The sequence below is a fragment of the Gymnoscopelus braueri genome, assembly GCF_963280865.1.
Source record: "Gymnoscopelus braueri genome assembly, chromosome: 19".
NCBI lineage: Eukaryota > Metazoa > Chordata > Actinopteri > Myctophiformes > Myctophidae > Gymnoscopelus > Gymnoscopelus braueri.
In genome coordinates, this window is record NC_137621.1 from 22,743,426 (window position 1) to 22,753,348 (window position 9,923).

The 9,923-nt window shown below is 41.4% G+C and overlaps 1 long non-coding RNA gene across 1 annotated transcript; it reads right to left on the reverse strand.

Annotated features, from left to right (window-relative positions):
• Positions 1-7,648: 7,648 nt before the first annotated feature.
• On the reverse strand, positions 7,649-9,575 carry LOC308073917. Its single transcript, XR_013932056.1, has 3 exons — positions 9,435-9,575; positions 8,599-8,703; positions 7,649-7,927 (listed from the first exon to the last, which is right to left on the reverse strand). It is a non-coding gene; the product is annotated as an uncharacterized lncRNA (long non-coding RNA).
• Between the last annotated feature and the right edge of the window lie 348 nt (positions 9,576-9,923).

Genomic DNA, 9,923 nt, shown 5'->3' on the forward strand with positions numbered 1-9,923 from the left:
CTCGAATGGGCCTTAATGCCCAACAAAACAGTAAGGGCCTCACAGCAGAGTTACAAGCCAGAAAAGATTAGCGTCTCGCTACATTGGGAACAGAATAGCTTTTGTTTTGTTCAGTTTAATGAACTCACTCACGCACATCATACTGAACGGCACAACCACTGCTAATGCCTATAGGCACTAATTACACCGTCTATTTCAGTGGATTTTAATTGCAGAACATTGTCCGGTATTTTATTTTATTCTGTGATTTTTCATAATCTTTAACAGGCTTGTGGATATGGTGCTGAAATAGAAAGCAAATATCTAGATTCAGCCGGTAGGATGAGCTAGCGTTTTCTTGTTTGCTTCAAACAGAAGAGTAAATCCTGCTGTCCTTGAGCTTACACCTACGCAAGTGGTTCATGACATGTTTACAACTCATTAAAACGTATCAGTGCTTGAGACTGCACCCATTTGAGCACACATGCACCCAAAAATCTGTCCAGAGCAACTAAAGATTTTCATTTGTCGCACCAGTGCACCTTACATTTAGAAGGTCTGTCTATGTGTGTGTATGTGTGGACTGTGGCTGCACCTAAATTATATACAGCACTGGTGCACCTTTACTAAATAATAAAGTTAGGCACACTAGTGCTAGTAATGATGATGATAGTAGAATGATCTGCTTTAATGTACAAGACATAGTCTTTGACACAACTGTCCTGTTAAAAGAAAAAATGAAATTATAATTAAGTCAAGATCCTTCTCAAGTGGTTCAGGACTTGTTTACAACTCATTACAACTTATAGCAAGACAGCTTTTCAGAGTGAAGTTGTTTCATTTGTTTTTGTTATCAGAACTTTGTGTCTTCTATGCAATTATCCTTCCACAGCAACTATCCCTATCCGTTGGGTAAAAGTAAGAAACAAACCTATCTCTCTCCTGTCATGAAACAAGAGCAATAGGCATAAAGCTTCTCAAAACAGGTGAACAGCAGTCATTAGTACAGCGCCCCCATAGCGAGGTAGCAAAGGTAAGCAAGTCCTTACCTTTGAATTGAAAAGCTTGGAACAGCAATGAGAGGAATAGTCCTGATTTCAATAGCATGATGGCCTAGTTTATGCAGTTGTCCAGCCCAAGGTTTTCATTTGTGTAGGTAGTGTAAAAAACAATTATAAAATCCAGAATCTGTTTATCTAGAGTCCATTATTAAGTTGTCCAAAAGTCTCCTTCACAATGTGTCATGCGTTCCAATCCAGTCTGTGCAACAGCTCAGATCGTCATTGACAGATTGAGTTACATTAATCCCTGGCGTATGATCCCAGTAGACAGCATTGACGCCTGCATGGATGGGTCAATAGGGGGATGGACAGGCCGAGCGAGTGTGTTGGGAGGTGTGGATGGAATTTTGAGTAGCCACACTGCCTTCACTGCCGGTGTGACAACAGTGACGAGGTTAGAAAAGCAGGTTCTGTTTTTGAGTATAATCCCGTTACCTTCGTCTTGCTCTTTGTAATCCCTGCAGGCCCACGTGGCAGCTATAGCCTCATCCTGTTAGCTGCCTTCTGGACCGTCATCTGTCAGCCTGAACCAACTTGTGAGAACTCCCCTGTCACCTGTAACTGGCTTACTGATACCCTCAGTCTCTCTGTCTTTCCTGTCTGCCTCAATAGGTTTTAATTGAACTGTCTCCGTCTTTGTTCACACTCTCTCCCTCTCCCTCTCCCTCTCCCTCTCTCTCTCTCTCCCTCTCTCTCTCTCTCTCTCTCTCTCTCTCTCTCTTTCATTTCACAAGGTCCCTCCAACCATTCCTCCCCCTGGACATTGACAGTCTCTAGGGAGAGGGGACTAATCTGTGCCCCCAGTATTCACTGCTCTTGCTGCCAAGTGAGGTTGCTGTCTAGAACTGTCCAGCTACCAGCTAAACAATGCCCTTTATTCATGTTCTCTGGTTGTTTTCTGGGGCTGAGCTTTTGAGCCCTCTTTTCTAACTGTGGAAAGGGACAACGTGGCAGGCTATAGTTTCTACCTATTACCACTGTATGAGATATCCCCTGTGTTGGGGGATAGAGGTATCGGTATTGTGTGATTGTCCTCTAATGACTGTTGATAACTGGAGGTTAAGGGGTCTTGCAGTATGCAGGTGGTTCATACAACATAGGCTTATTTGAAGTTGAACTTCATGAACAACTTCTCAAGCTGTGCATTTCTAATATCATCCAGGTCCTTGACTTCTTCCAGGCATGAACTTCTGAAAAGAATAAACCTGTACAGTTTGTACCAAGGATGTCTTATCTTTCATCCTGAATGAACCACTTCTTTTCCCTGGCAGATTGGCTTTTTCAAACTTGTATTTTCTCAGGCAAAGTTTACGCTCCACCCCTTTCCTCTTGGCTAGTCAAGACTGATAATCTTTGTTGCATCTGTCCGTGTGTCCGAGCAGCACAGTTGGATCAATGTTGCTTTTACTGTTATTGTGCTGATGTGATGAAGATAGGAACTGGAGATGATGGTGATATAATGTTCTTACTCCCCCTTTGGTGTCTGTGGCTGGGATGGTCCCATTTATGAATTCTCCAGTGAATGAAGTTTACTGTATTACCATGTAGGCCTACTCGTGTTAACCTCACTCCGTCAAATGGAAGAAGCTTGCGACACACATTTTGTTTCACAGCGTACTTGCATCTGAGACTCCGGGCGCAGAATCGATGACAGACGGAGTTTCATTTTTTCAAGGTACTAGGCAGGTGATTGGATGATCCCGCCCCTAGCAGCCGCTGATTGGTTCGTATGCGCAGCGGTTCGGGCAGCTTTACTCTGTGAGCAATCCCAGACCCTCCTTCCTGAAACCAAATGCAATGCAATGCATGAGATTTCCGGAGGGAGGGGGTGTTTACCAGGCTATACTCGTGTAAGCTTGACTTGCTATTGTTGAACTATTGCTTTACATAAAATCCTAAAACACATATTCCTCCTGCTCATGACTAAGTGTTTGAGTGCAAAATACATTATGAGCACCAAAATATTCTTTTTTTGTGCACGCTTGTCCACTGCTGCAAAACGTAATTCTAGGGGAAACACTGTAATTGTACTTAACACAGCTTTATATAAAGTTTGCAGTTCGAAATTGTAAATGTCTGCAACTGAGTCTGGGGTCTTCTGAGGACATGACCTTGTTGTCCTTCTTCATGAATAATTAATGAAGAGAAATGATTTCCTTGCCTACAAAAATTGATCATGAAATGTGAAATAGTTTTACACTAACTGTATGGGTGAAATGGGCCAAATTCCCTCATCCACAGTAAGTAAGATGAATCGGGATGCCAACTCATTCATTGATAGATGGACCTTTATTGATCCCCGTGGGGAAATTCAGGCAACATCACAGCCTGCAGTAAGCATGAAATACAGCACAGGACAGGTACAGGCAAAAGTATAGACAGATACAGCAAGATTGATAGACATAAAAGACAAATAAGAATACAAATAAGTAGGTTTAAAGTACAATTACCCTTTGGTAGAGGTTTGGGTAGTTATACCATGATGTAGCTCCAAATATTGGCAAGATATTTTCAACAGATGCTCCATTGATTAGAATTTGATATTCCAAAATCGTCTCCCCAGTGGTACGGGTCTCAAACTCACTATTTTGACATATTCACGGACGCAAACAAATTTTGCAAACAAATTTGTTTAACACTACATAACTAGGCAATTGGGCTACAGGCTGCGCCAATCTGCTACACTGGCTGATTAGTTTGACTAAGGCCAGGTGTGACAGCTATCATTAAATCAGCTATCACCCACATACCGCTAACGCCAAACTGAGCCCAGCCGAAGCCTACACCACTCCCTTGTACAGTAGGCCTACCTCTGCTTCCCCAAGCTATTCACCTGTTTCCTAGGCTGTGTGTTTTCCACTTCCTGTCGATTTGATCCAATGAAATCCAATGAAACTGGTCAGATGACCAATGATATCCAATGAAATCGACAGGAAGTGGAAAACACACAGCCTAGGAAACAGGTGAATACAGAACCCCCCTCCCTCCCTCCCCACACACTACTGTGTGTTGTTGTCACTGTCTGCTGTTGTACCCTTTTAGCTCACCTGCCAGTGAGGAGCAGGAGGAGGGCGGGAGGAGCCTCGCGCCCAACACTCCCTGCTGACAGGTGCCGCCCCAGCCTGTAGGAGTATCATAGTAGCTCTGGATGCACCACGATGGATTCAAACCCCTAGACTCTGCAGTGGTGGGCAGGTAGGCCTACTTTATCACTGCACCACACCACTTTATCACTGCACCACACCACTTTTAAGGAGCAGCTCAGCATCTAGGAGAAAGGCTGTCTTTTTTCTTCAGGTTTAGGTCATGTTTTTTTCCTCAGGATTAGGGTCAGGGTCACGGGTGAGTTCTCGGTAACGATTAAGTCAAAGATTCTTGTTTCACCACAAGGATTAAGTGTAGTAGGTTAACCTTAGTGCGCAAGCACCAACAGCAATAATATATTGGATTTCTCATAGTTACTTAAGTTACCTCATCTTGAAACTGACTAATGAATTACAGATTTAGCATATCTTTTTTATGTCCTTGACTCCTTCATATACAGTAAGTACAATTCCAGGTAGCCTCCGGGTGATATTCACAAAAGCAATGACGTTCTTCCACTGGTCAGTGCAGTGGTCAAATTACAGGAGTTGGTTTTAATTATGCAAGAGAGTGAAAGTGGTGCTGGCCAGCTGTTGGACTGGATTATTTAACTGGTGACACAGTGTTCCTACATGTCTCTGTGTGGCACTGGGTGGCACAACACATTTTGAATCTACAGTTATTATATCCCAAGTCAGACTACACAGCATTTGAATTAATGACAACTGGAAGAGAGAGAGAGAGAGAGAGAGAGAGAGAGAGAGAGAGAGAGAGAGAGAGAGAGAGAGAGAGAGAGAGAGAGAGAGAGAGAGAGAGAGAGAGAGAGAGAGAGAGAGAGAGAGAGAGAGAACTCAAGAAACAGAAAAGGTACTGAAATAGGGGTGACTGGTCAGGCCAGAATTGTCTTGTGTGGTATACTGATGCATAACTAATTTGGACAGATCTGAAACAAATTACAACTAGTAAACTATAGATTTATGATTGTTTCATAAAAGTCTTTAACACTTATTGCCAGCTTAGTCCCAATTTGAAATGTCCCTAGGAGCAGAAATACACAAAGTGTTCAGTGTTAATTTATCCATTTGTAACTATAGTGTAACCACTCTGCACACACTTCAGAGGTAGCTATACTTCAGAGGTGTACACTTCAGAGGAGCTCCCAGACCACAGTCTAATATTAGAGAGAAGTCTTGTCGTAACTCTGCTCTCCGTGAAAATCCACTCAGGACTGATTACCAGTATGATCCACTCTACTTGATCTGCAGCAGTGAAAGTACTATCTATATGGCCAGCATGTTGTGCGTACTGCATGTGCCAAAGCCCATGTTATTGTCTCCGGCATGGCGAGAGAGTATGTTTTACACCCCGTCCGTCCGTCCGTCCGTCCGTCCGTCCGTCCGTCCGTCCGTCCGTCCGTCCGTCCGTCCGTCCGTCCGTCCGTCTGTGAACGGCTAATCTCCGGCACCATTGGCCTGGTCGCTACGAAACTGTGCACACACACTCCCTGGATGCCAAAGCCGAACCTCTGCCCCAAATTTTTCAGATCAGCCTGTCATAGCGCCACCATGAGGCCAACTTTCTAAAAACAAATTTTTGGATGCCAAACTGTGCACATACACTCCCTGGATGCCAAAGCCGAACCTCTGCCCCAAATTTTTCTAGATTCAACCTTCTCAACCCGGGGGTCCCTATTTTGGGAATGTCATTATTATACAGTATAGGTGAACATTTATAGCAGACTTACAGCGTGTCCCTCGTCCTTTGTCTCACTACAAAAACAGCATAAGCATAAAACAAAATCTGAACCATACAGTACTTGCAGCCAGTGGAGAGAAGCCACTGCAATCTGCAAGTATGCTCAAATCAACCTTGCAAGTTCATTTTGCCATGTTGCGAATGATGTTCAACCAAACTTTCAGCATTAGGTGAGATTATACAAAATGTAAATGCTCCCAATGGATGCATGGTGTCCAACAGTGTTTCACAGCATGTTAGGACACCAACAGAGGGCAGCAAGTGTAATAGTCCTTGCAACTGTTTTAAGTTTTCTGAGTGCTCTCCAACACAATAGATCTTAACCACTTTAAACCCTGTGCAGTACCTAGATGACCGGGGTCCCCCAAGGCTCTATCCTTGGAATCTTATTGTCTCCGCCGGAGGTGGAGAGTATGTTTTCGCTTCGTCCCGCCGTGTGTTAGCATGGCCCCTAGCCAAGCTAACATTGGTCAAGCTCCACGTGACACGTGTCAATATGTTGACACCAATGCCTTTGATTGGCTAGAGGGACGCATGACGAAATAAAATCCTATAAATAGGTGTGTCACTTCAAAAGGCTTTTGAAGTGAGGTAAGACAGGATCAATCAGTCTTGATTGGAACAGTACCTTCAGTACTTCCAGTACCTTCCAGTGTGTGTGTCCTAGCCTCGCGTGGCCAGACAATATCACACGACACACTGCGTGGATATTAGTCTGGTCCCTATCAACGATAGATTTTTTTCCAAGGGGCGGTTACAAAAAGATCCAAACGGACTCTATTGGTTAGACCTAAACCAATCAGAGCAGTGCTTCCTTGTTCGCGAACTAATCAGAGCAGTGCTTCCTTGTACGTCATTGCTCCAAATAAGGTGATAAGCCCGCCCACATTTGGATACTGGGCCCTGGTTGGCTCCACACCACTGCGGAGGGAGAGAAGTGGAATCTCTATGGAGGGGGGCCAGACCTAATCTGCCGAGGGCTAAAGTGCGATGCGATTTTGCAAAGGCAGATTCGGCTGGAACCAGGCTATGTGTGTCCCTCTGAGAACACCTAACATTGGTCAAGCAAAGGCGCAGAAGGCCAAAGCTAAGAAAGCATACTCATCTACAACAGTAACACAGAAGAGGACTATAGAGTTGAATTGATCCCACAACAAGGCCGAAGTCTTAATACTGTAACAATTGGCCACCTTGATCAAATACATTATGTAGCACTAGAGAAAACTGACATAGGCACCAATCAACTGCTGAAACTGTTCAAGACAATGAAGACAGACAAGCATTTGAACAAACCAGTCAATTACGACGACTCCCATATGACACATTGCTTCAAGAAGAACATTTTTTAGATGCAGACACTACATATTCAGACGCCCCTGCAGAACACCAAAAACCACGCGCATTCTACCAAGACGACCCGTTCTACCAAGACGACCCGTGCTATTAAAATAGCACAGGTCTGCTGGCGGAGACTTGTGCTCCGAGGAGCACATTTTCTATTTAATTATTTATTTGTCATATCTACCCTGTGCGATTTTTGATTACGAAGCCTAAAAGGCAAACAGAAATTACGTTTGTATTCCCAAATGTTCAACCCCAAACACACAATTAAACCGTTAATCGCAATTATTTGAGTGACAATTAATCGTCAACTTAAATCTGTAATCGTGACAGCCCTACATGCCTGTGAAAATCACTTTCTTGTGTCATTTAGAAAAGAGCATGAAACGGAATTAAATTAAATTTAAATACATGCAAAAACACTGGAACATATTTAAAACTCTGTTTTTATTGGAATCATAGAGGTGTTTAATTGAAATTACCAATGAAATGAATTATTTGAAATCGTATATGCTAGGAGGATAAACACCATAGCATAGATATTACATAATTGTGCTGATTCAACAGAAAGTAAAAGGCTGAGTTGAGCGTTATTGTCTGTCACACATAGTCCTCGTTGTCTGGATCTCCACACAGGTCATCTTCGCAGCATTCCACATCAATGGACGGGACACATAACTCCTCACAGGTACGAGAAAGAAGGTCATCTGTAAAAAAATATATATATATATATATATATATATATATATATATATATATAAACACATTTAAAATGAATATAAAAAACTAAACAAAAAAACAATGTTGAAAAATACACAAACTATATTATATTAATACTGCATTATGATTATAATTATCTTGTACGCACATCATTTAATTCTAGAATGACAACAGCAGTGGTGGGAAAAGTACTCGAATGCTTTACTTAAGTAAAAGTATCAATACTGCAATGTAGAAATACTAACGGAATTAAACATGAGTGAAAGTACAAAAGTATTGGTATCAAAATGTACTTAAAGTACCAAAAGTATAAAGTACTCATTATGCAGAACGCATCGTGAGGCATTGTGAGCTTGCAGATCGGCTATTTTCAAATGGTCGAAATGTATATAGGGCTGAAGTGGTTTTGTAATAGTAATCAAAATCTACAAAATAACTAGTAACTAGTTTTCAAATAATTGTAGTGGAGTAAAAATACAATATTTGCCTTTGAGATGTGGTGGAGTAGAAGTAAAAGTATTGAAAATCGGAAATACTCAAGTAAAGTAAACAATTACCTCATCATTGTACTTAAGCACAGTACTTGAGTAAATGTACTAAGTTACTTTACACCACTGTGACAATAGTAATACTAATAGAGAGAAAGCCATGTAATTACCGCTCCAGTCTGTCCTGCAGAAGTTGCTGGAATCCGGGCACCTGGTCTTTGTCTTGCAGATGTCATCGGTCTCATTGTCACAGGTGTAGCATTTCAGCATGTTTACTGGAAGAAAGGCCAGACATTATGTGAAAACAGGTTCCAAGGCATTATCTCGGTCATCGCCTCTAATTATAACTTCAGGGTGAACTTTAATATATAGTCATGGAATTCCTGGAAATATTTTGAAATTAGAAAAAAACTTTTTCCAGTCCTGGAAAATGTTTGGAATTGATCAAGGGTCCTGGAAAAATATGTGGCTAATAGGCTATGCATTGTTTTTGGCTATTGATTTAGTTAATGAAAAACATTTTCCAAAACATGTATAACATTACACGGAACATGTAACATAAGTCGTTTGTTGCCAAACGGGCTGCGTGATTGCAGCCTAATGTATAGGTGACAAAAATATACGTGACAAAAGTAACAGATCTACAAGCCTACAACGTGCTGCAGCGTGATGCGTAGTTAGTCAATTTGGCACGAAATTTGGAATGGAATTGTACCATTCTATATGCTATGCTTTATTTTTGCTACACTATTTGTCTTTGGGCATTGCACATAGGAGTAAGAGACACACATATATATATATATATATATATATATATATATATATATATATATATATATATATATATATATATATATATATATATATATACTGTATATATATATATATACTGTATATATATAGAAAAACAAACCTGCATCAGTAAGTCAAACCTTAATTTCTGCATCAATATATTTTGGACCATAATAACACTGTGATACTGTGTATCTATCACAAGTGTACTCACCTGGCGTGCTACACAGGAGCAGACCCAGCAGTATGGTGAGCAGTAGGAGTTTCATGTTGTCAAGTGAAGTGGTGTGAAGAAGAAGACTCTAACCTCGGCTTTTATGCTCTCACAACAACCTACCAACCAAACCAGTAACACACACACATTTCCTGGTGTATCGTCTGACAGGAAGAAATAACAAACAACATTCCTCTGAAATCCATTGTCCTACAGCAATGAGAATAGTCATGCACCGTGCAGGGCGGGACATGGGACATAGTAGTTGCATGGTACAGTACACGTGTGGTTGTTCTCTGCATTAATTTGTTTGATATTTTTACAGATGATCTGTTTTGTTTTTCAAGATGTAAAGAGATTAAGGGGTGCTGCATGCAGTGGTGGTAAAAGTAATCAAATATTGTACTTAAGTAAAAGTATCAATACTGCAATGTAGAAATACTCTGTTACAAGTAAAAGTCCGGAATTCAAAATCTACTTAAAGTACAA